The 27,634-nt window shown below is 42.9% G+C and overlaps 1 protein-coding gene and 1 long non-coding RNA gene across 3 annotated transcripts in view; one reads left to right on the top strand and one right to left on the bottom strand.

Annotated features, from left to right (window-relative positions):
• Positions 1 to 1,160: 1,160 nt before the first annotated feature.
• On the bottom strand, positions 1,161 to 23,938 carry LOC129702858 (uncharacterized). Of its 2 annotated transcripts, XR_008724456.1 has the most exons (5): positions 23,801 to 23,938; positions 10,624 to 10,699; positions 9,512 to 9,549; positions 6,268 to 6,359; positions 1,161 to 1,666 (listed from the first exon to the last, which is right to left on the bottom strand). It is a non-coding gene; the product is annotated as an uncharacterized LOC129702858 (long non-coding RNA). The 2 variants fall into 2 exon arrangements; XR_008724457.1 differs by lacking the exon at positions 10,624 to 10,699 and having other exon boundaries at positions 23,801 to 23,933.
• A 252-nt stretch (positions 23,939 to 24,190) lies between these two features.
• Positions 24,191 to 27,634, top strand: part of LOC129702856 (E3 ubiquitin-protein ligase Midline-1) — a 285,589-nt gene continuing 282,145 nt past the window's right edge. The window contains exon 1 of the mRNA XM_055644894.1: positions 24,191 to 24,517. The gene's annotated coding sequence lies outside the window, so the exon portion shown is untranslated. The remainder of the gene's footprint in view (positions 24,518 to 27,634) is intronic.

The following is a 27,634-nucleotide window of genomic DNA, read 5'->3' as shown; positions in this document are numbered from 1 at the left end:
CATCTACATATGATTGAAGATGCCTCGGCACAGCCACCAGCATAATCAGGGATGATTCTCTGGCGCTGTAAGGCAGCACCTCTATCGCAGCACTGCCACTTCATCCCTTCCAACTCTTATTTCTTTCTCCTTGCAACTCATTCTCTCACAAATGACTATCAGTTGTCCTTTGATACTTTCAGCCATTAGCCGATGTTAAGGGGTGATTCACAATGGTCAATTAACCCACAACAGTCTGAGGAATGTGGAATAATACCAGAGCAGCAGGAGCAAACCATGCAGTCGTGGAGGGAAAGTATAAACTCTGCACAGACTGCACCCGAGGCCAGGAAGGAAATGGCGGGCCTTGAGCTGTGAGGCAGCAGTACCGGCTGTCGTACCACCACACTGCCCTTAATCATCACATTACTGCTTGTGGGACTTTACTGTGTGTGAATTGCTTACTCTCTTTCCTATATTACAACAGTGAATATGTTTCAGGAGCACTTGACAGGCTGTGAAAGTGTCACAATCATAATCATACTTTATTAGCCAAGTGTGTTTTCCAACATACGAGAAATTTGATTTGCCATACAGTCATACCAATAAAAAGCAACAAGAAAAACAAAATACATTTTAACATAAACATCCACCACAGTGACTCCTCCACATTCCTCCCTGTGATGGAAGGCGAAAAAAGTTAAATCCCTTCCCTTCTTTGTTCTCCCGCGGTCGGGAGCCTCGAGGCTTCCGTTGACGACCTTGGCTTTCGCGGCCGGCGGTCGGGCCCTCCGGATTGGGGCGATCAAGCTCCCGCATCGGGGGGGATCTCAGCTCCCCCGCGCCGGGCGATCGGACCCCGGGTCGGGGCTGGTTGAATCTCCTGCGACTTTGGAGCTTCCCGATATCAGTCTCTACCCGAGAATGCGAGGCTCCTCGATGTTGGAATCAGCAGGCCCGCGAGGTTGGAGCGTCAATCCCAGGCAAGGGATCGCAGGCTCCGATGGTCGGTCCACAGCCCCGTGGTGGGGCTCAAAGTCAGTCTCGAGCAAGGCCGCCAGCTGCGTGATGTTAGGCCGCAGAGCGACCAGAGATACAATCCGGAAAACACTCGCATCTCCGGCAAGGTAAGAGATTGAAAAAAAGTTTTTCCCCCTCCCCCACTCCCACCCCCACCTCCCACATAAAACAAACCAGAAAATATTAACACAAACATTTTAAAACACAGTAAAAATAACAAAAAAGACGAAAAGATAGACAGACCGTTGGCGAGGCTGCCATCACTGACGGGCCACCCGGTAATATGGGACAAGTTAATAAATGCACACTTTCACCTAGCTAGGTCTAATTTCATGTGATGTATTCCCATGAATGATCACGGATTGCTTTATTATTTCTTCAATTTAAACCCATTTGGCATACATTATTATTATTTTTAAAACTCTCTCACTCCCTTTCTTGATTGAGATAAATAACAAATTTTGGAGTAATTTGAGTAAAGTTTTCTGCTTGTTTTTTTTTCTGGTGGAAATCTGCTAATGTTCTGTCACAGAATGCTAAGAACCCGACATCTTCATTAAAGTGGTTTAGGAGTGCAGATCCATTCCATGTATAGGTGACTCTGCAGTCATGCAAATGTGAGGTGAAATGGGAAAATGGTAGAAATGCTCAGCAGATCGGGCAGCATCTGTGGAAAAAGAAATAGAGTTAGAAATTCAGGTCATAGATTCTTCATCACAACTGCAAAAGAGAGAAAATAAATTAGTACAGGTGCACAACCTTTTATCCGAAAGCCTTGGGACCAGACACCTTTCGTAATTCAGAATTTGTCGGTCTTCGGAATGGAATTTTTTTTGTGTAGATTTTAATGGCTGGCTCAGTGGTAGAGTGCTCGGCTCATATCCGCAAGGTCGCGAGTTTGCGCCTTGATCCCGGCAGAAGAAGTTGGAGCGGGGCTGGGCTGGGCTCCTGCTGGCTGTGGGTCTGTGGGATCTCTGTGCTTGCGGTGGGCCTGGTGATCGACGTCCAATTGGTCCTGACGTCTCCGGTGACTGCACTGACCTGCAGCCATCGCCGTCGTGAAGACAGTGCAAAGCCCCCGCGCCGATGCAATGAGTGGGGAGCTGGAGAGGGGAGGGAAGGGGTCACACACATGGCCGGGAAGCAGAGGGGTGTAGGTGGGGTGAAACTGAAGGGAGCGACAATCTGCTGCTGCCTGCACGCTGAGTTTAAAAGTTCCCACACAAGACTCACGATATACTGTGTATCGTGTCTACCGTGGAAACTTTTTAACTCAGCGGGCAGGTAGCAGCAGATTGTCAATTATTAACCCTCCCGCGCAATATACTCTCACCTTCTCTTTTATGAATGGGGATTTAGTTCCCCTTTCTTCGAGGACCGACCGGAGGTTCCGCTGTCACCTCTGCGGGCCGTCCTCGGTGAACGTCCTGTCTCCCTGTCCCTGGGATAGTAGAGTGCGATCAAACAGCACAATACCCCCCTCCCCCTCCAACTCCAGAGGAATCCGCTCCCCGATGGGCCGCTACGGCGACAAGTGGCAGTTCGCCCACAGCCCGAGCTGCGCCACCCCAAGAACAAGAAGCACCTTCCACACTATCAGCTTCTGCCCATACGGGGAACGTGTTCCTCTGGAGTTGGAACGGGGCTGGGCTGGAGTTGCTGATCTGGGATCTCCGTGCTTGCAGTGGGCCTGGGGGTCGGTGTCCCGATGAGAGGGCGCAGCTCGGGCTGTGGGCGAACTGCCACTTGTCGCCGTAGTGGCCCATCGGGGAGCGGCTTCTGGTGGTCCTGACGTCTCCGGCCAGTTTGCAGTTTTCCTCTGGAGTTGGAACGGGGCTGGGCTGCTGCTGGCTGTGGGTCTCTGGGATCTCCGTGCTTGCGGTGAGCCTGGGGGTCGGTATCCCGTTGGTCCTGACGTCTCCGGTGACTGCCACTGCGCTGCTAGAATCGCCGACGTGAAGACAATACAAAGCCCCCGCGCCGGTGCAATGAGCGGGAAGGGGTCACACACATGGCCGGGAAGCAGAGGGGTGTAGGTGGGGTGAAACTGAAGGGAGCGACAATTTGCTGCTGTCTGCACGCTGCGTTAAAAAGTTCCCACGCAAGACTCATGATATACTGTGTATCGTGTCTACCGTGGGAACTTTTTAACTCAGCGGGCAGGTAGCAGCATATTGTCAATTATTAACCCTCCCGCGCAATATACCCTCACCTTCTCTTTTATGAATGGGGATTTAGTTCCCCTTTCTTCGAGGACCGACCGGAGGTTCCGCTGTCACCTCTGCGGGCCGCCCTCGGTGAACGTTTTCAAGGACCTTTCTTCAAGGACCGAAAAAATGTCGCTATTCCGTGGTTTTCGTTATTTGGATCGTCGGATAAAAGGTTGTGCACCTGTATTGAGTGTAGTGAGTGTGGGGGAAGGATTGCATATTAATGAAGTCATAGTTTAGTTTAGAGGTTGTCCGAGCAACAAAACCATCTCAAACCAATGTGGCTGATTCTTAACAGCCCTCTGAAATGACTTAGTAAAAGCGCTTGTATTGAACTGTTCATGGTAGTAAAATAACGTCATGAAATTTGTTCTTCCAATACAACAATGTTCCTCGTCTTCACTTAGACAGGGATAAAACCAATCACTGAGAAAGCACAATGATATTTTTGAGTGTTAAACTCCACGCAGCATCTTTGATTGGACCACTTAAAGTAATCAGCAGAATATTCCAATCTATAGCAAAATAGACTGCACTGCAACAACCCGATAATGACATTACATTGTAGTAACCCTCTGACTCCTTTTAAAAATCAATGCAGTGACCTGTACAGCTATTTTATGAATTGAATTCAAAGAACAGGATGCATTACCCTTTCATTTATGAACTCTTGTGTTTTGAAAAATAATTTAGAAAACTGCCCATGGCTTCAGAATTCTAAAGGCTCATTTGGATTGTCAAGAGGACATGACTTCAGAATTAAGGGACAGAAGTTTAGGGGTAATATGAGGGGGAACTTCTTTACTCAGAGAGTGGTAGCCGTGTGGAATGAGCTTCCAGTGGAAGTGGTGGAGGCAGGTTCATTGGTATCATTTAAAAATAAATTGGATAGGCATATGGATGAGAAGGGAATGGAGGGTTATGGTATGAGTGCAGGCAGGTGGGACTAAGGGGAAAAAAAAAATTGTTCAGCACGGACTTGTAGGGCCGAGATGGCCTGTTTCCGTGCTGTAATTGTTATATGGTTATATGGTTATATGGTCTTCAGGTTTGCTATTATGAATTTTTACAATATTTACACCATGTTTCCTTTCCCTGCAAATTAGATAAGTTCAGAGGCAAATTAAGCCGCGATGTTATGTGTAGAAAGAACTACATATGCTGCTTAAACCAAATAAGAGAGACACAATATGCTGGTGTAACTCAGCGAGACAGGCAGCATCTCTGGAGAGAAGGAATGGGTGATGTTTTGGGTCGACGTTATGTAAAGTGACCTGGTTCCTCTTTCTCTCAATAGCACTAATTTGCACTTATATAGCGCCTTTAATTGTAGGTGCTTCACAGGAATATTATGTTAAATTTGACAGCCTCATAAGTAGACTTTAGTTCAAATAATCAAAAGGCTTGGTCAAAGAGATTAGGTTAAGAAATCACAGGAGAAGAATTAAGCAATTTGGCCCATTAAGATTACTCTGATTGAAGCACTTTAGGGAAGCAATTACAATTTAGGACCAAGGCAGCTGAAACATGATTGCTAGTGATGGGGTGAAGATAATCAAGGTTACTTTGAAGGCTAGAATTGGAGGAAGGTAGAGGATCAGTGGGATGGAAGGGGGGGGGGGAAAAAAAAATCCCACTTTTGCCAGACTGTGAGGCAAAGTAGATTCTGAACGCAAGCAACTTGGGCAAACAGGACATGTTGAGAGTTAGAATAGAGCACAGGGACAGCCCTTTGGCCTACAATGTCTGCAATGACCATGATGCCAAATTAAACTATTCCCATCTCCCTGCACACCGTCTGTATGTCTCTATTCCCCACCTGCTTGTGTGTCTAAATAAATACCACCAGAGTATTGCTATTATTTATGCTACCACCACCTTCCCTGGCAGTGAATTCCAGGCACCCACTATAATCTGCATTAAAAAAAACGTACCTCGCAATACTCCTTTAAACTTACACCTCTCACCTTAAAGCTACATCTCAATGTAATTAACATTGGATACAGGCTATTTGGATGAGCACAGAGATGAGCAGGGGGAGTCAGCCAGGCAGGAATGTATTAGTTTGAAGAATGGCCCCGACCAAAACATGAGCACCTGTGGAATACCTGACCATTCCCTCCACCGATGCTGCCTGACCTGCTGAGCCCCTGCAGCACTTTGTGTTTTGCTCAAGAGTCCAGAAGTTCCTTGTGTCTTCCAGAATGTATTAGAATTGCTGTATCAATAAGTATATCACGATAGGCGAGGTTTCCAACAGAAAAAAGGGCTGAGGCATAGGCTGCATAGAGCAGAGGCACTTGCATCACCATTGGTAGAGTATTGGTTCAAAGGAACAGATCACCTCAACTAGTACTGGTCTTGGAAAAGAAAGGCGAATAAAAGGGGTGAGTAGAGATTCTTCCTCACAGTTCCAGTGATTCTGTCTTGACATTTGGTACTGTCTGTGTGGAGTTTTCATGTTACCTCTGTGGCTGTATGGGTTTTCTCTCGTTGCTCCAGTGTGTTCGCCCATCTAAAGATGTGTGGATTGATACGTTAATAGACCATTTGTAAATGATTCCTACTGATCAATTGAATTGTACAGACTTGGTGATGCTGGAAATTGAGGGAAAATAGAATGGGATTATGTGACGAGGTGCTTGAAGGTCAACGTTGATTTACTGGGTGCAGGCCTGCTTCTGTTGTATCATTCTATGTTTCTATTTATGTTCCAGTTCCTGCCAACCCCATTAAAATCATTAGTTAGTGAGCATCATTTCACTTCTATTTGCTTCATGGGAGATGCGAAACATACTTTGGGCAAAACAAGGTCTGCACCTGGAGCAAGAAGGAGTGATCAGATCCATCCAGTTTCTTTGAAAGTCTTCCCATTGTCATCTTAGCTTCTCTTGAAAGATAAGTAAATTAGCACATGGAATAAGGTTCTAGGGAGATAATTAATCCAGTTAAAGGAAGGAAACATAAATGGTGGCATTCAGAGGAACAGGAAGGTGTCTAGTTTACTCGGTGCTCTCCAAAGCAGATCAGTGTTAAGTACTGAGGATTGTTCATTTACAAGCAGAAGGTCAGCAGTTGTATAGGGACATCATCACCTCCCTCTTTCAAGATACAGAAAATACTGAAAGCAGCCAACAGATCAGGCAGCATCTGTGGAAAGAGAAACAAAATTAACCTTTCAGATTGGAAAAAACCTTTGTAAGAACTGTGAAAGGAAGAGAACAGAATAAGTAACATCCACATTTTAAATCAACCCTAGGCTAGGGACGATTAACTATCGGTGGCTGCTATCTATGGACTATTTGACAGAGAGCGAAAATCTTCTTGTGGACAGGAGAGATATGTCTGTGCTGCCGCTCCAACCATATAGGCCATAATCACTTTCTACTGTCATGCGTTAATTAGTAGTATCCTCCTTAAGGATGATGTTATGCTAATCAAAAGCTTGTTCACTTTCCAGGATTAAAGTTTAAGAATTTGAATTTTGATTTTTGTAGGACTAGGAACAAAACTCAGTTATAAAAGTTCACTAGTTTTCCAAATGCCCTCTGGGGAACAACCTTATTGTCCACACCTAGCCCGATGTATACTGACTGGTGGATTCTTAATAGCCTTCTGAAGTGGTTTGGCAAGCCACATACATCAAAAGGGGGGGGGGGGAGGAACCACGTTAGATGGGGAAAATATACCAGTCTTTCCAAAGACTTTAATCCTGGAAAGAGAACTAAAAAACAAAAAAAAAGGTGATCAGACCAGACAATTTTGTCATAGCGGGTGTTCTTGAAGTTTACTCAAAAGATCACACAAAGGCTGTTACCTTATTGTACGGTGAAAAAGTACAGATGAATAAATCACATAGTGGAACTTATTTATCTTTGTTGTCCGGGACATGAATCTGGAGTTCTTTTACGGCGAGGGCTCTTTATTATATGTAAGTGTTATCCCGTTTGGATGTCACTGGCCCCTTAAGTGCCTTAATATTTATTTTCCTCTTGATTATCTGTAAAGTGCTTAAGGATTCACCTGATGACCCTTTGAGGTTAAGCAAATACCAAACCTGCAAGTTCCAAACCGTAAATAAGTTAGTCCAACCATGACAGTGCTGCTAAGTAAACAGAGTGATTTACTAGCCTCTACGTGGTTGTGTAATGTGTTTTAGCAGTTTTGAAGTCAGATTTGAATGAATGGGTGATATGAAGTAAAAAATACTATTCTTGTTTTACTCTACAAATCAGCCCAGGTTTAATTTGTAGAGTTTTAAAACATAAATTCAATATTCATTCAAATATCTAAATTGAACAAATACCTCTGCACTCCCTGTGCTACCTACCTTTCTACCTTACTCACTATCTCCCAGTTTCCTGCTCTTGTGAGGAGTTTCCTAAATTGCATATAGTGAAATATTTGGTGAAAGGCACCTTAGGTAGTTGAAGTGTCCCTCTTTTTTACTGTCACTGGTTCACAAGGCTGTGGCAAAGGTTGTTGGGTTTTTGGATGCCTAAAGGCTGTAGCTTTCCTCTTGCTCTCTGTGAAGTAACACCTGTCACTCCATGTGACAGCCCACTGATTGTCTGATTTTGCTGATTATCAGAAACTTCTCATCCTGTTACCTATCCAAGAGTTGAACTTTTATATCTATCCAGTTCCACATGCTTGGAAACTACCTCCAGAGATTATAGCTCCAATTTCTTGAATTGTTGCCCTTTTGAGCAGAGATCCAGATTCTTACAGCCCTTTACTCCTCTTTGTGGAAGGTTTGCAGTGTTTTACTTTTTCATTCCCAGCTCTTTGCACTCAGCAGTACAGAGTGACTTATCTAGAGACCATCCTCCCGAGTGCCTCCCTACCTGCTTCTCAATGTCTCTCTCTTCGTTGCCACTGAGATACCAGTTTGTGGACGGTGAGAAATGTCATCCAGCATGCCCAGACTGTCGTCTGAGTAACTGCCCCACGTTTCCTGTGCCACAAAAGACAGATTTATCTGAAAATTGCCGCAGATATCTCCTATCTGTCCTTAAATAGTTGCAACCATTTAAGTGTGACACTGGAACTTTATTTCTCGCATGATACTAAACAGCGAAAGAAAGAATCCATCCTAAATGAGGGGTTTCATTCATAATGGTGCTTCAATTGTTTCCCTTCTACATTGCTGGTAGAGGCTTTCTTTGGAGGGAGACAAGACAGGCCTACAAGCCAGAGTCCCATGGACATTTTCTCCACAAACCTATGTTTATCAATGGGAAGAGAACTGTTCCTCAGAGGAAGTTCCTACCATGACTAATTGAAGACCCCAGTGAGAGAGTGATTTTCAATTTAAGAAAAAGATGATGAGTATTGAAAGGGGTTTCTCTGGTATCCAGCCGTGGAGAGAGAAGGAGGTTGTATCCATCCATTCGCCCTATTGCATGTGGTGGGAGAGATCATGGAGGAATGTTTCTTTCCCAGGGAGTCATAAGTCTTCAGAGAGCTATGGAGGCAGAAGCAATGAATATATTCAACTAGAGATTGGCAGACATTTGAACTACAAAGCAGTCAAGGAATTGATGGAAGGAATGGGAAATTTGTGTTAAAACATAGATTGAATATGCTATGATCTTGCTGAATGATGGAGCAAAGGGTTAATTATGCTGCTTCTGCTGCTGTTTCTTAAGACATCTTGACCTTAAGATTGAGCCAAACCAACAAGAGCAATGTCAGGTAGCAATTCCTCACACAAAGAATTGTGCACATTTGGATTTGCCACAATCTTGATGAAAGGCAGAGCATTCTCTAGGGGTCAATTGCATTTCTCCTGTTCCAAATTCTTGTTGCCTTATGTTCCACCAAAAATCTGTGGGCTTGAAAAACATTAAAAATCACGTATGTTTAATTCTTGATGGGGAGGGGCACAATGAGGCATTGGAATAGAGGTGGGTATATGGATTAAAGATACAGTTCAGCTCTGACTTAATTAGTTGACAGAAAAGGCTCATGGAACTGAATTTTCTCTTTTTCCAAAGTTCTCACAAGTATGAGGAAAGATGTGGGTAAAATTGTACAGATGATAGTGGATGTGAGTCACTGCCAATCCATCGCCATGAACATGCTTGCAAGGTCAACCTTTTCCTGCACTGTTTAACAGTTTTGGGGTTGTATTGGGATCTCTTCCACTACCCTGAACATAGCCTGCACTATTCTCCATTGGGACTACCCAATCTCTGGTACCACCGTGCTTCCATTTTGCCAGTGTAACATCTGAAAACCTGGGCCTGTCAGCTGTTGGCACTCGGATGATGAAGTTCCTCTGCCACTTTATTACTAACCTTTAACTCGTCATGGCTTCTCCGTCATTCTAGTGAACCTGTGAAGGGAAAATCAAGATCATAATATTAGGATTATGGAGTGGTTGGAAGTTTCTTGTTATTTTTCTTCACAAGCTATTCGGTTGGGTAATGGTGCAGAACCTTTCCTCAGAAGATGATATAGCCTGCAATAGATTGGATGTACAGCTGCATGGAAGATATATCATAGTGTGAGTGGGCTTTTCTTGGTCTCAGCTTATGTGCACAGGTTTGTGGAGTAGGATTAGAAACGTACCATTCTGATTAGGTCTCACAAATGACATTGGATATTGCTTCACATTCCTGAAATCTAATACAATTTTGACTTAGATTATGTTTAAAAGATTTGCTTGGCACGGTGTAAATATCTGTAATCTAAAAATTCAGCCTTTTACATTATGTTTTCCATTTTTTTCGCACACATTCCCATCCTTGTTACTGTGCTATTGTTAAATATTGATTTTTCTTTCGACGTGTTGGTCACCACATACTTGACCTATGAAGCAGAGAAAAAATGTTTTTAAATTAAATAAGTAGGATGGACTTCAGTACATCAGTGAAGTAAATGTTTCTTAATGGAAGCATAACTGAATAGCAAAAGCAAAGTAGAGCTTTCACAGTGGCAATGATATTGAAGGTATGTTTGACTACCCACCCCTAAAATGCAGCAGGACCTCAGCTTTTCACCTCTATGCCCTTATGTCTACAAAGCCTTTACTTTGTGCAATGATGTCCCACTCCTACTTGGAGAGTTTTATGCTCCTGTGGGGTAATGTCAACATCTTTGATTGCTTGCTAATTTTCCCCCAGAGATTGATAAGAAAAATGCATGAAAGATGCAGGGTGTCTAGTTAGAAAAACTATTTTTAAGGAATAGCTGCTAAGTGATGAATGATGCCAACAGGAACAATATTTTTTTTAGCGAATGTTTGGTTGTATTTTTAAAGAATTAAAACTGGTGATCATCATATTTCAATCCATAAATTAGGGTCGACCAGGAAGGATCTTTGAATTATAACGTTTGTTAGACTGACAAGATTAATTTAAGAATTCTTTATTGTATATCAATATTTTGAAACATGCAATTGCGTTACCTCGTGACCCTTCACAAACAGTGATTTTTCTGAAGCAATTTCATTGCCGGTGAAAGTTGTAACAGATCACTAGGAGCTGTGGGCAGAGAGATATAATGACGTACACCATTTAATCTGTAGCATCCTCACGCTTTATAGATAGTGTAGAAACCACTGCATCCACAAAAGTTAGCAGACATTCTGTTGTATGATTGAAAGCAAACTTATGAGGGAAGTTTGTATTCCTAGAACTGTATGAACGAGCCTAGAAATCACAAAATTGATTAGAGGGACTTAGTTAAAACATAGCCTGCATATACCGAAGAAGGGTCTCGACCTGAAACGTCACCCATTCCTTCTAGTCAGCGATGCCACCTGTCCCGCTGAGTTACTCCAGCATTTTGTGTCTATCGTCCAAGTAAACCAGCATCTTCAGTTCCTTCCTACACACACCCTGCTGCCTGGCTTTATGACTGTTCAAACCATGGAATAAGGGCACTTGCTTTTTTAATGTTTTTTTGCTTTATATCTCTGGAAATGAAACCCTTCAAATTCGAATTAATTTATTTTCCTCAGCACAGTTTCAATAGTAGTCTCGTGGGCAAATGTAAGATCTCTTCATAAAAGCAAAGGTCTCCATGGTATCCATAAGCAGCAATGTTAATTATGATCTCATCATGTCATAGATTAATGTCTTGCAATCTCCAGTTCCATGCAATCCTTGTCGACCATAAAGACATAATAACGCCCTCTCACGTGGGAACTGATCTACATTGTACAGCATACTAATAATTGCAGTTGTTTAAAATACTCTGAAATAAAAGATTTATTTAAAAAATCTGGGTTTGCTGTTACAATTCACCTTTCCCTCTATCTCACCTATTGCCCTGGGCAGAGAAATCATTGAGTACACGCAATAGGTTAAAGAAACGTCACCTCTTATCCTGGACTAAAATCAATTGGAAGAATTATCTGAGTCTCTGAGTCTCATTGTATTGGTGATATTTGCTTTGTTTTGTTTCTCTTTTCCCCTTTGTTTAATTGCATCCACCTAATTTATAAAGTGCCTGTTTTTTTAAAATATTAGCACAAAGTGGCCTGCGATTTCATTTTCAAGGGCTGTACAGGTGGCACTAATTGAAAGTGACCAATGTTAGTAAGTAGCACAACGTTTCCTATGGAGACCATACAGTAAAGGAGTCTGTGGATTTAATGCTGGGCTGAAGTACTGTGCTGTATGCAGAACATTTCTATCTCTGTAATTGTGATCTCAAAATTAACAGGGTTGAATTCTTCATTTTTAAATTCATTCTCGGAATGTGGGTCAGTTGGTTTATTTTCTCCAGTTGCCTGGGTGAGGTTTGAACTCCCAATTCTTGCTTTACTAGTTCTGTCAAAAAAATAACTAATCTACTATTCACAATACACAATACCCAGCGAAACATTTTGTATGAACCTCATAGAGGCTCAAATGAAATGTTGTTTCTGCAGTCATACACACAAGAAAAACAGACCCAAGACGCTCCACTGCTCTTACTTGAATAATTCCTTGGAATCATTTATATCAAATGAGTAGGCGGATAGGTAATACTATTCAAGACAGAGCTCCTCTGTACCAACAGCATGCTTCAAAAGGGCATCAATAATACCGGTACCCAAAATAATAATGGGACGTGGCTCAATGACCACCGACCAGTGGCATGAATGTCCGTGGTGATGAAGTGCTTTGAGAGGTTGGTTCTGGTGCATATCAACTTCTACCTCAACAAGAACCTGTACACAGTATAATTTGGCTACCGCCACAACAGTTCAACCCGATTTCCTCATCAACAGACCACAATCTATACAAATTGGCAGCAACACTTCCTCCTCGATAACAGCGCAGGAGCATCTCAAGGCTGCGTGCTCAGCCCCCTGCTGTACTCACTGCCATCTCTCACGACAGCTCCAACTCCCATCTTCAAATTTGCTGCTGAGCCCCACCGTCGCTCCTGATGAATTACACTCCACGACGATGCCCCAACGTATAGGAGGGAGATCAAGGTCGGGTTCTCCGTGCAGGGGAAAATTTAAAAACCCAGTCAACAACCATTTTGTATAACTTCAGTGAAAAGATCAAGACCTGACTGTTGAATATCAGGAGGGAAGTCCAGGATCCTCAAACCTGTCTTCATTCATGGTGAAGAGAGTAAAACATGTAAAATTCCTGCATGTGCATATCTCTGAAGATCTGGCCTGGACCCAACATACTGATGCAATCACAACGAAAACCCATGAAAACCTCTATTTCCTACGATTGAGGAGATATGGTATGTCAATGAATATTCTCTTGGCAGTGGCATGTGTCCTATAGAGTGCTTTGCACGGGAAGGTGCAGATCTACCTCCCAAGAACCTGTACACAGTATAATTTGGCTACCGCCACAGACAGTTCAACCCTCATTCACTGGACCCTTGATTTCCTCAAGGCAGACCACCATCTATAGGAGAGGGAAAACTCTGATTTCGATAACCGCAGGAGCATCTCAAGGTGCGTGCTCAGCCCCCTGTCATTGAACTGGCTCTCATGACTGAGTAAACCTCAGCTCCAACTTGATCTTCAAAAAGCTGAGACCGACCGTTAGGAGAATTACAGGTAGACCAGTGAGAGCTTGGCCTCGGGCAATTGATTGACCAAATAGTCGACGGCCTTCCCCCTGACCTCATCAAGCATTGCAAGACTACCTTACTGCTTCCTTTGAATGAAATCCTCTGCCAGTGCTGGCAAGAGGAGCTGTGCCGCAGGACATGAGGGATGCCACGATCATTACCCTCTACAAGAACAAGGGTGAGAGAAGCGACTGCAACAACTAGAGGCATCTCCCTCAACATCGTCAGCAAGGTCTTTGCTCGGGTCATCTTGATCCGCCTGCAGAAGCTGGCAGAACGTGTCTACCCAGAGTCACAGTGCGGTTTCCGAGCTGGAAGGTCAACAGTGGACATGGTCGTCTCCATTCACCAGCTCCAGGAGAAGTGCAGAGAACAGCAGATGCTTTCATTGCTTTCGTTGACCTCACCAAGGCGTTCGCCCTCGTCAACAGAGATGGCCTATTTAAGGCTCTGCCAAAGATCGGCTGCCCACCAAAACTGCGGAGCATGATAGCATCCTTCCACATCAACACGAAGGCCCCAGTGCAGCCCAATGGCAGCTTCTCAGAGCCCTTCGACATCCGCAGTGGCGTCAAACAAGGCTGCGTCCTCACTCCCACACTCTTTGGGATTTTCTTCGCTCTGCTCCTGAAACATGCGGTACTGCAACAGAGGGGGTCTACCTGTTACTAGATCAGATGGCAGGCTCTTCAACCTCACCCGCCTCAGAGCCAAGACAAAAGTATGTGAAGCTCTCATCAGAGACATGTTGTTTGCCGATGACACAGCAGTTGTGTCCCACACCCAGCATGAACTACAGTCACTGATGGACCGCTTCTATCGGGCTTGCAAGGACTTCGGGCTGACCATCAGCTTGATGAAGATGAACGTCCTGGGGCAGGATACAGAATCATCACCATCGACGATTACAAACTCAATGCCATCCATCAGTTCACGTACCTCAGCACCACCATCACCGACAACCTCATCTTGGACACAGAGATTGATAAGAGGATCGGGAAGGCAGCTACCACTCTCGCTCACCTCACAACTTGAGTGTGGACCAACCCAAAGCTGATGGTGGTGAAAAAGATAGCAGTCTACAACGCTTGTGTCAACAACACGTTTCCCAGCATGTACACTCTACTCAGGCAGCGCAGACTGCGGTGGCTGGACCATGTCCACCGCATGGAGGATGGCCATATTCCAAAAGACATCCTCTATGGAGAGCTGACATCTGGGAGGAGAACCATCGGCCGCCCCCAGTTACGTTACAAAGATGTCTGCAAGAGAGATATGAAGACGCTCGACATCGATCTGGAGTCCTGGGAGAGCGTTGCAGCTGACCACACGAGGTGGAGAGGAACCCTGAACCGACATCTCAAAACGGGGGAAGAGAAACTGATGAACGCAGCGGCAGACAAGCGGGCACATAGAAAGGAGCGCAGCAACTTCAACAAACCAGAGACCACACGCAAATGTGACCTTTGCCACAGAGGCTCTAGACAAGCAACGCTGCTCTAGCCGAGGTTTGGAGCAGGCAGCCAACAACTAGGATGCAACACCCATGGTCAGTCATGACCGAGGGGGGCCTACAAACTCTCTTTAACTTCTACAGGTGTACAGTAGAGAGCACATTGGCTGGTTGCATCTTGACCTGGTCAGCAACTTGAATGCCCAGGAATGGAGAAGATTACAAAAAAGTGATGAACACTGCCCAGTCCATCATGAGTACTGACCTCCCCGCCATCGAAGGGATCCTATAGGAATCACAGCTTCAAAAAGGCAGCCTGCATCATCTGCGACCTATACCACCCTGGCCACGCTCTCATTTCACTCCTGTCTTTGGGAAGAAGGTATTTTAGCATTTCAGGACATACAACAATAAAACACTCTTGACATTTGACTTTCACAATTGACAGTGTAACAAATAACTCATGGCTAACAAAAGTCCATATTCTATTAGCAAATGTCATTCTAGAACACTATAGATTGCAGGAAGTACACAGAAATAAGTGCTAACTTAAATTCACTTTCTATAATCATAAATCATGGTTTGGAAATTGATCCATTTGGGCTATAGACAATTGTTGTAAACTTCTGGTGCACTTAATTAATGGTGAAGTGCTATGTTGTCTACAAATGTTCCTACTTTGTGAACATGATATCTGATTATTAGCTGCCTCCTGGCTATGGTAATATGATGTTTTGAGGTATTGAATTGACAGGGTGATTTGGTGTACAAAGATGAGTATATTTTGAAATGCGTTCTAGATTCTCGAAATGATCACTTACACGTGTTAATACATTAGTTAAGACACAGGAACATTTGGAAAGAAGAGTTGCCTTTTTATGCAAATACTAAATACTAAATTCATGCATTTAATGCAGGATTCAATCTGAAGAAGGGTCCCGACCTGAAACATCCCGACCTGAAACATGTCTATTCCCTCCACAGATGCAACTTGACCCAGAGTTCCTCCAGCACTTTGTGTTTTGCTCAAGATTGCAGCAACTGCATTTTTCCTGTGCCTCTAAATGTAGATACACAATATTTGATTGTTTTGAATGGTCTGGATTATTGTTTATGATCATTTAAGTCTGATAAGAATGATAAACTCGCTGAGCACATATCAAAATAGAGTTTCTATTTATGACAGATATCACCCTCCAAAAGAGTGTGTCATTGGCTGGAAAACAGTTTAGGGTGTGAGTTCATGTAAACATTGTATAAAATCAAGAATTAAAGTGAAAGAATACTTGGGCAAACCCTATTATTACTGAATCTTTTCATCCTTTTCTGAATAATACAGTATGGAACTATACTTAAAATATATCAACTGCTATTTACATCATGTTGATATTCAAACACAAATGAGATTTTGTGCCTTAACCTCGGACCCTGTTCTTTACTTGTACTTCCTAACTTCCACATATTCCATGCAGTACTCATTTATCACGGGGCTGGGTTTCATTTCATCAAAGTGGAGCCAACAGAAGCTTCCTGGACTGCTTCAAAGACCCTTTCCTCAATGACATTTCAGTGTTTCATTCCTCAAACTACCCCCCACCCCACGTCTGTTCTCAGCAGGGGTCCGAAAGTCAGAGGCAAGTCTCTGTGAAAGCAAGAGTGGGACATTATAAAAGTCTGGAAAGACGAAGTGCATACAGCAAACATGCCTGAAACCTGAGAGCATTTTTTAGGCATTGATCACTAAGTAATCAGTGACTACTGGTAGACGAGACCAGACAATTCTCTACCTGTATGTTTCTAATAACCCCTTAAATAAATACTTCAACTACAACTCAGATGGGCACATTCCAAACAAGAGGATTTGTACTGGTAACCTTCCTTTTCAGGTTCAAAAGTTTTATTTTAATTGACTATGTTTGTTTGCCGATTCATATAATGGCCTAATATGGCTAACATAATCCGAAAGGGAATGGCTTTAATTACCATGTCATTCAAAACACTTTTAATTAAAACTAGCTTTATCAGCGCCTCAAATTACAGTTTATTTTGACCAAGGAAAGATCTTGTCTGCCAACACAGAAAGTGTTATGTGAGATTTAGTCTTAAGCAACATTAGTCTGAATCACATTTCATCATGCAAGGCAGGCTTTGAATTCCTTCCCAAAAAATTGGATTTATTTCAACTTGTCAACTATGCTTTATTTCTCACAGTTCATGCCTGGCTATCATTTACTTAATGATTGAAATATCTATCTTCTATCATTTCCATTAAACAATGGATTAACAAATTGAAGATTAAAGTTGTGTCTCATACTCTAATGCTTCGTAAATACATTCTCAGAACAAATTATCTTATCCCACCCCTCCTTCTCCATTGGACAATATTGTGGAAAAACATTAATGGTGGGGAGGTGTACAAAAGTCAAGATTTACACCAAAATAGCATGATCTGATTTTTTTTCCAAAAGATAGTGATATATAAATTCTCATCACAACATCAGGGTGACTACCTTAGATAGCGCAAATTCCTGTGCTTCCTACTTGCAGTCAGATAAGCACCCTCCCTCATCAACCTAGTCACTTTGATTTAAGACAGCAATGTTAGAAATTGGCTCTAGGGTAAGTTCCCTAACTTCAAGACTGAGTTTGCTGAAATCATTGATAAAGATTAATTCCTTTAATTCGTCAGCAACTCCATTATTATGATAATATATGACTAACAGGATGGTAGAAGATAAACTAGATAGAACATGTATAGAATGTGTGTTGCATCCTGCATAATGTAGAATGAACCTCGTAAAATGCACAGTGCAAATACAGTGAATATTGCATTTTCTTTATAAATCACTGCACTGTAATTTATATCTGGTGTACAATTTACTATAACTTGTGCAGTATTCAATGTAACTTACACATATATCACACGCTGCATACTGTACACCACACCTTATATTGTGCATGTGGCACCATGCATAAAATAAACTGTACCTTGTCAAGTGTAAAACAGATCTTCCATACTGTACATGATATGAGGTCCATTAAACTGTACACTGTACTTAGTTTTGTGCACATTATATACAATTTGTTTGTATATATTGCACACAACTTACACTGCATTCAGATTCAGATTCAGAAAACTTTATTGTCTCTCGTAACAGAAAATCTTCTTTAACGTGGCTCATCATACAGACAGGACAATGTACTGATAAGCAGTCATACAACACAGATTTCTGCGAGCACACACAGTGTGTATCGATCTTAAAAGCAAATATAAAGATTAAAAACTGTAAAAATAGGGTTAATTTGTCCATTGTTCATTTTTTATTTAAGCTGTTTATGGCAATGGGTATGAATGAGTTTTTGTGGATGTTTTTCTTGGATAGGGGGACTTTATATTGGCGGCCTGATGGCAGAAGTTGGAAAGACTTGTGCAGGGGGTGGGTGGGATCCTGTGTAATGAAATTGGCTTTCCTTTTAACTGCCTGGGTGTGGAGTACTGATAATTGATTTTGAGTTCTGCCAGTTATTTTGCTAGCCTGATTGGTGATCCGGGAAACATTCACATACTCATACTTCTTACACTCCCTCCCTCCCCAAACCCACCCATGGATTCACATTTACATAAATTAACACTGTCTCCCACCCCCCCTCCTTCCCCATAACCCGCTCCCGAGACAGAGTTCAGTTCCAAGATTGCTGATGGGTAAAAGCTGTTTTGGAGTCTGGCAGTGCGTGACTTTAGCGACCTGTACCTTTTTCCTGAGGGCAGCAGTGTGAAAAGGTGGTGACAAGGATGTGTAATGTCTTTCACAATATTACAGGTCCTGCTGCGGCATCTGGAGTGGTAAATATCCTCCAGAGGGGGCAGGGGGAGTCCAATGATACCCTGGGCAGTTTTTATCACCCTCTGGAGAGCTGCTCTGTCAGCTGCTGAACAGTCCCCAAACCAGGCAGTTATGCAGTAAGTCAGTATGCTTTCTACCGAACAGCAGTAGAAAGAATCCAGCAGTTTAGCAGACAGATGGGCCTTCCTCAGTGTTCTGAGGAGGTAAAGTCTCTGTTGCGCCTTTTTTACAACTACAGCAGAGTTCACAGACCATTTAAGATCCTCACTGATGTTGATCCCCAGAAATTAAAAACTAGGCACCCTCTCCACCTCCTCGCCCCCTATCTCCAGTGGCCTGAGCTCCGCTCTGTCGCCTGAAATCAGTGATGATCTCCTTTGTCTTTTTAGTGTTCAGAGAGAGATTGTTGTGAGCACACCACTCAGAAAGTCTGTGCATCTCCTCCCTATAGGCGACCTTGTTCCCATTTGAGATGAGCCCCACCACCGTTGTATCGTCCGCAAATGTTATGATCCTATTTGCGGGGTGATGGGGCAAGCAGTCATGTGTGTATAGGGCGTAGAGGAGCGGACTGAGCACACAGCCCTGTGGTGCTCCTGTGCTGAGGGTCAGGAATGTCGAGGTGTAGGGTCCAAGTCTCACCGTCTGTGGGCGTTCACTGAGAAAGTCCAATATCCACCGACACAGTTGACTGCTGAGGCCAAGGTCTAGCATTTTTGTGATCAGCTTGCTGGGTTTGATTGTATTAAAAGCTGATCTGTAATCAACAAAAAGCATCCTGACATATGACCCCTTCTCCTCTAGGTGTTGTAGTGCAGCATGGAGGACAGTGTTTATGACATCCTCTGTAGATCTATTAGCCCCATATGCATACTGGTGTGGGTCGAGTGAGGGGGGGAGAGATAATTTAAGGTGACCTAGGACCAGCCTTTCAAAGCACTTGTAAGAGCAACGGGCCTGTAGTCATTGAGGGAGTTGATGATTGTCTGCCTGGGCACCGGGATGATAGTGGTGGTTTTCAGGCACGCTGGCACGGAGGAGTGTGCTAGGGAAAGGTTAAAAATGTCTGTGAATACCCCAGCGAGCTGGTGAGCACAGTCCCGGAGCACCCTGCCTGGGATCTCATCCGGGCCAGCAGCCTTCCTAGCATTAACAATTCTCAGGGCCCGCTTTACCTCCTCTAACTGGAGGGTAAGTGGCTGGTCAGCAGGGTCCAGTTGGAGGGAGGTTCTTTCATTCGGACCTCTCTCGAAACGGGCAAAAAAGTGGTTGAGCTCCTCTGCCAGCGATGTATTTGCAGCTGTCGGTGGGTCCCTGCTGCCCCTGAGGTTTGTTAGGTGATGTATTCCCTGCCATATGCATGCTGTATCCCTGGAGGTGAAATGGTCCTCGATCTTCTCCTTGTAGATGCTGCCTGATCCGCTGTTACTCCATAATGCTGTTTTTTTTTCTCCACTCAATACTTGACTCACCTGTAGTCTCTATACATTTAGATAGCAATCTATCTTTTGATTTATTTTACTGAAGTGCCATGACCTAATATTTCCCCGCGTTAAATTCTATTTGCAACTCTTTTGCCCATTCGATCTATTTCTATCCCATTGCAGAATCATATTATCCTTATCACAATATACCCTTCCACCTATTTTCATTTCACCTGCCCTAGTTTGACTTCCAAAATGCAACTCTTCATACTAATCAAACTTAATTAGCCATTCCTAATATCTTCGGCAAATCTGGAAACCTTGTGTGCTGTTCCTTCATTCAGGTCATTAATGTCAATAATGAATAATAGTGAACCAAGAACTGATCCCTGTGGTACTCCGCTAGTTACCATCTTCCAACCTGAGAAGGACTATTAATTCCAACTCTCTATTTTCTATGTGACAGCACTTTCCAATCTCTTCCAACGTGTTATTTCTGATATTGGATAGTTTATGTATCAGTCTCTTCTGTGGTACAGTTGCTGTTTTCCTGTAAGAAATGCATTGTATGAGTGTTACACAAGAAATACGATATATATAGCTCCTTTTATGACTTCAGGACATTCAAATTGTTCATGGCACATCATGCCAAGTAAAATGTGAGAACTAATAGATCATTTCTTTTTGCAATTGATTGAGGAATAATAACTGAAAATCAAGAGCTGCAAAACGATTCTAAAATCCAATCATCCCTGACAGGTGATGGATTTTCACTGAGCTGATGCGATCTAAAAAGTGTTGGAACTGCACAACCAAAATATTACTGATAAATGAGATTAGAACCCATTTCAGATGGAGGCTGGCTGTGGAACCAGATTAACATTAAGTGTTTAAAAACTAAGTGCTAGTAGGATCTAACCCTTTGTGATGGGAACCTTAGATAAAAGTGTAAGTAAATTTCTACCCAGTATATGGACTTAAAACTGTGGAAGGACAAGTGAAAAGTTGAGTAAAAGTTGCAGAATGGAAAGGATCAAAGTGGAACACATGAACCACTTTTGAGCCATTCAATCCTCACGCATGCACTTTTACCGTATTAAATCATGTCTGATTTGTCCCTCCCTCCTAGTTTATCTGCAGCTCTTGATACATAATTTGATTAATCATCGATTCCCATCAGCCATAAAAATTTCAACAGACCGAGATGCTAACTTTCAATGTCTTGTCTGAAGTCAAAAATTGAATCATCGCAGGACTACGACCCGGTTGGATTTAAGATTTTCCTGTATTTTGATTAAAACAAACCATATTTTATTTGTATACATTGAATATGCAAGCAAAGTATTTCACTGTGCCAGATCACATGTGACAATAAAGTATTCCTATTCCTACTCATCACGTATTCTTTATATACTCCCAAAGTACGTTTGAACCAGGTCAGGTTATTCAGTATATAAGAACTTGACTGACACAGCACTGTAAATAAACCAGTAAAACTGGAAACCAGTAGCCAGGCGAATCCAGGACTTCCCTACCACTAAGTAAAATATATACGCGAGTTCACCCCACTGTGAGTGTTGGTGTGGTCACTAGTGTCATCCTGATGCTGCAACTCCCACTTGCCCTTCCCATTAACAGGAACATACATGCTTTGAACTCTCACCATCACATTTTTATGTCCATCCCACTTCCCAGATATCCCATTGCCCACAAACAACCCACTCCAATCAACTTTAGCATGTTCCCGTCTTATACCATCAAAGCTGGCTTTGCCCCAATCCAGATGATTAACGGTGAGCATGCTTGTCCTTTTCCCTAACTATTTTGAAGCTAATTGAACTGTCGTGGGTCCCACCAGCACTTCAGTCATTTGCCTTTCCTAGTTTCCTAAGAATACATCAGGCCTTGTCTTCTCACTTGTAGAACTCTCGACAATTTGCTTAAGGAAACTTTCCTGAACACGTCTGACAAATTCCACTCCATTTAAGCCCTTGGTACTATGGCAGTCTCAGTCTATATTGGGAAAGTTAAAATCCCCAGCTGTGTCATTCTTATTAGACATGCAGCTGCCTGCAATCTCCTGATATATTTGTTCTTCTAATTCCCAATGACTATTTGGAGGCTTATAGTACACTCCCAACTAGGTGATCAACCCCTATTTATTTCTCAGCTCTACGCATATAGTTTCACGGAAGAACCATCAGTAATGTAATAGACAATAGGTGCAGGAGTAGGCCATTGGGCCCTTCGAGCCAGCCAGTAATCTCAGTCTACTGCTGTGATGTTCTCCTTAATCAATGAAGCAACTCCCTGACCTCTTACCTCACCTCAACACTTAAACGTCAAACTGCCAGCACTGTTCCTCCCTTAGCCAGGTTTCCGTAAAGGTTATATTGTCTCAATCGCACATACCAATCCATGCCCTTTGCAATTTTATCCAATAATACGTTCTCACTCAATGCCATGCTCCTGCCCATCCTGTCTACTGAACATGCTTTCAGCCCTTTTCTTACCCATGTGTTTTGTGCCAATATACACAGATGTCTGGTTGCTCACCTTCCACCTTGAGAAGATTCTGCACACACTCGGAGATATCCTGGATCTACAGTAGATGTAATGGAGGCATCTCACCATCCTGGAGTCTCATTTGTTGCCACAGAATCCCCTGTGCGTACCCCTAACTAACAAGTATCCTATTACTATCACTGTCTGACTTCCCCTGTCCCTGCTGTGCCTCCGAGCCAAGCCTGATGCCATAGACCTGACTGCTGCTGTCCAGTAATTTGCCCCAACAGTTTCCAAAGGAGAATGGGTAGTATCGAGAAGAATGACCACATTCAAGAAGAAACTTCCTTTCCTTGTAGTCACTCATCTATTTTCTGTTTACCCTCGGCATGATCACCTCACTGTAATTCCTATCCATGACATCCTCAGTCGCCTGGATGACCCAACTGCACTAGATGAAGGAACGAATGAAAAACAGACAATACCTTATTCCACTGTCATCCTCTTTGCTGAAACCTCTCAAACCAAAGCCTCACACTTGCCCTCCACAAGGCACTTGCACCTCCACACACAGATTTTCTTCAACTACATTGTTTGGCTATTAACTTGTAATACCTAGTGCAGGCAGGTGGGACTAGTGTAGCTGGGACATGTTGGCCAGTGTGGTTAAGTTGGGCCGGAGAGCCTGTTTCCACACTGTATCACTCTATGACCTGCCAATTGAAATATTTTTTCTCTACTGAATCGGGGTCAAAATCGCATACATTTTGGAACATCTCTATTAAATCTCTCCCTAACCGCCTTGTAAGGAGAATGATTTCTACTTGTTTATTTTTCCCCCCACTAATAATGTCCCTCACCTACAGCATTTCCTAAATCCTTTCTCTCCCCTCACTGAGCGGCCTTAAAGTTCTCATCGTGAAATGTAAGTTTTTTTTGTCCTCTTTATATCAAAACTCAGCACTGATCATTTCCACCAGCATCCCTGAAGCTGACTGCTAAAGTGTATAAACCAACCTGGAATCATCCCTGCACTGAGATGGATGTTCACAGACAAACATTCACAAATGTTTAAATCAGAAACATGTGAGAGTTCTGAATGGAACTTACAAGGGAAGCCACCTTTGGAGCTGTTCTATTACCTCCAAAAAAGTTACTGAGCCTGGACTTGTTAGCGAGTGATGCCTTCAAATGATGAATGATTTTCAATCTTGTCTCCTGACATAATTACCTGATATTAAATGTATAAGTTGCTCCCTTACATGCAGTGTCTAACCTCAAACCTGTGGGCTGCCAATTACCGGTAGTAATGTTTGCTCTCACCTGTTGTTCCGGCAGGATTGCCGTTTCCGTGACTTTCATTCCTGAGGTTACAGAAAGTGCTATTTGACGGCACAACCTTTTTGCTTTTACTCTTCTACCAATCCGTTCTTTCGCTGCAAAGATTTTACAGTGATCTCGTTTTTAAGTCATTTTTAAAGTTCGCTGCAAATCCAATTGAATCGAGGTGTGAAAAGGAAGTCACTCTCCTCCGATCAAGTTTGCGACGGAGTGAAGAGATCTCGGATTTCCGAAATCCAAGTTTGCTCCCAAATCTGTTAGGACTGGACATCCCATGCTTTCTGCATTGCTACGGTTATCTGCAAGGTCACGCATTATACACAGCTCCTCTCTCTGGCATCTCTAGAGTTAAAGTGGTAGATTCAAAGCAGCCACCCTCCACGGGAATGTGAGTCATGCTTACCTATATAAGGAAACCTGTCAGACTGAGGCCAACCTTGTTCTGTTAACTATGAGAGACACACGCAACACAGGCACACTCGTACACACCCTGAACAAAGTGGGAGTGATCTGAAGAGGGACGAGAACTCAGTTTCCTCAGCCGTAGTTCCTGGAGTTACAGTGAGGACCAGGCAAGGCTGAATCAGAGGGAGTACGTGACAGAGAACAAACGGGCAAAAATTGATCTATTTTGGAAAGACCAGCCCTGCATTCTTGAGCTTTAAGAAAGCTGCAGCTTGTAGCAAAATGGAGCGTCAGGTGAGTAACAAGCTTAAAAAGTAGTGTTTGTCAGCTAAGAACCCATTTGTATTATACTACAAGCTTTTGTGTAACTCTTTCACTCAGCCTGAGTTTCCTTGGGGTGAAATGATATTCTAACAGAGGAGAGGTCTGTGCCTTATCTTGAGCAGAAATGTCTAAGCTTGCCATTCTAGACTTGGTGTGTAGCACCTCTGTAATTGTTTGACAAATCCCAGATGCAGAGTTTTCTGAGGTATGGGGTGGTGGTGTGAGGTGGGGAGGGCAGATCTCTCAGGATGAAGGGATAAGCTTCAGAGGAGATTATTGTCTGTAGGCTGAATAGTGATCACTTATGTGGATGTGGTGATTCATGGGGAAAGTGCCATGTCTGTACAGGCTCTCTGTGCTCACTGCCAGGTCCAGCATCTGGGTTGGAGAGCAGAGGGAGGGATTTAACACCACTCTCACAATCCGATACCATTTATTTTATTTCCTGCAATCTCATTTTTATAGATTTGCTTACTTAGTCTTTTAATGGTGTCAGCACATGGGTTTCCTGTTGGTTGGGCTCACAGTGCAATACAAGCCTCCGTGTCTCAACAGTGGAAATGATAAGAAAGTAATATAATGAGCGTGAAATTGTGAATGGTTTTTATTTGCTCCGAAGGCCCTTTATTGGTTTCAGATGCAATGATACAACAATTGCGTATGCCTGAAAGTAATTATCAATATGAAGGTAGAAATTTATTTTGAATAAATCTCTCCTGAACTGGAAGTTTATTAAATTTATAACTAATTTTGTTCCTTACAGTTTTTGGAATTTTTGCATTATGCACAGTACTACCTTTCTGTCATAATCAATATCTTTGTGATAAATGTGCCAAATATTCAGTTGCTGCTCTTGTGTTCAGCCGGCTTATGAATATGACCTGATATGAGTAACTTTTGCTCGCTAACTTCACCAAGGACTGCATAGCTTACAACACAAAGTAGTTTCTCTTCTTCTCCAGTTGCCTATCCCCTTACACCAACTTAGCTACCTGACAGACAAAAAAATCTATCCTTCCCACCATTTTATCTACTTATTCATTTCCCCATTATGGTAACCCCAAATTAACTTTTAACTTGGGTTTCTCATTTTTTTACATATAAAATATCTCCCTCCCTTAATTCAAACAACCCTTGTTCTTCCTTCTAATAGATCCCTAACTCAGGTACTCATTATTCTGCCCTTTCACTGACGCAGATAACCACCATTGCATAACTTGGTATACCTCAATCACAAGTATAACTCGGTATACCTGGTACTCGGTATGCAGGACATACACCCACACATGACTCTTGCAAGCCCCTCTTGGTCTCCAAACCCCCCCTCTGACAGATGACTACTTTTTCTAACATATCCCAATTCCGCTCCGTTATTACTCTCAAAACGTTTCCACGGCTAACTCAGATGCCACGTACCTTCTCCTCATTTTAAATATTTCATTCACTCTCCCCTACACGTATTTCTCTCCCTTCATCCCGAGTCCTGAGGGGTCTAACGGCCGGTCTGTGGCAGGTAGTAGTTGAGACAATATGAGGGATGAACCAACTAGCTTTCATCCTCGCCTGTCTACCTGCGGCATGCTCATCTGCCTGTGAAACAAGTGACCATCACAAGCCTATGTTGATTCAAAGTCTCGTGTCGCCACAGAGGAATCCCTCCACTGTATGCGAGCCTTTTAACTTACACTTGAATGCAATATTTATGCTTTAAATTGGATTAGCTATGAATAAGGTTAGGCTAAATTACAGACTGCGTTCAGTCTGAAGAAGGGTTTCGGCCTGAAACGTCGCCTATTTCCTTCGCTCCATAGATGCTGCTGCACCTGCTGAGTTTCTCCAGCAATTTTGTGTACCTTCTAGGCTAAATTACATCCCTAATTTAATTCCACAGTAGAGCCAGGCCCTGATCAACAGATGTAGGACATGAATGATCTTAGTATATTCATGTATGGAAATCAGATTATAATCAAACCCTTGGCCCATGTTGACCAACCTGCGTCTCACGGCACACCTGGTACTACTCCTGACCCTGACTCCAGTTGCATATCTTCTCTCATTCCTGACACTGAGTCCAGGTAACACTTGACACTTGCCCCCCTATTCTACCCTGATTATAGCTGCTAACCTGCTTAGGTTCCCAGTGCTGAATATTCCCATTGTCCCACCTTTGACTGCACACCTAGTACTATTCCAGACCTTGACTCTGGATGCTCCTAGCACCTGTGCACTGATAATACATCTGGCCCACACAAAAAGCCCCATATCTGACCCCCTGGACTTAACCTATTACGTTCAAGTCCGCCGTTGCTTATCTATTGGGGTAACCTTTTATGGGGCACTTCACAGACCAAATGTTGCTACATCCATTGGCTTCCTTGTTATCTAACATGCTGTTACTTTGTCAAAGAAGTCATCAATTGGTTGAACACAATTTCTCATCCATAAAATTATACTCACTCAGCTGTATAAGTATTCTGTTACAATTTCCTTCCTTTTCCTAACAAACTGTCCTGAAGTCATTTTAACCCCCAATATTTTCAATATTTTGCTCTCTTCCTCGCAGCTGGGGCTTTTCCAAAATGCAAAGTCCAATAGCTATATATTTAAGCAATATTATTCTATTAAATGTGATCTTGAGAGTACATAATATTTTCTATGGTATTCATTACACAACAATCCACTCACTGCCCAGTGGATGGAGCATTCCAAAGATACACTACCTCTGGATGAAGACATGGACGGGGGTGGTTTAAAGGGTGGACAAATGGCAGATGAAATATAACACAGGTGTGAAGTGATATATCTAAGCAGAAAGAATAAGGGCAGGGAGTATAAACTAAATTGCATGGTTTTGTTTCTGCAAATATTATGAAATACAATATAAAAATATTTTTCTGAATGCAATCTCAATGTGAGTATGCATCTGGAAAGGCTGATATCTGGTGCTCATCCCTTAGTGCCGCTGAGAGAAAAATCAGGGGCCTCCTTGAATTGCTGAGAAATGTTTGACAGAAGTGAATGATTCACTTAAAGGACAGCTGTGGGTTCATCAAATATTCCCTGTAATGCAGTAGAAATCGTCAATAA

This window comes from Leucoraja erinacea, chromosome 13 (assembly GCF_028641065.1).
Source record: "Leucoraja erinacea ecotype New England chromosome 13, Leri_hhj_1, whole genome shotgun sequence".
NCBI lineage: Eukaryota > Metazoa > Chordata > Chondrichthyes > Rajiformes > Rajidae > Leucoraja > Leucoraja erinaceus.
This window is presented reverse-complemented; position numbering and strand designations above follow the sequence as displayed.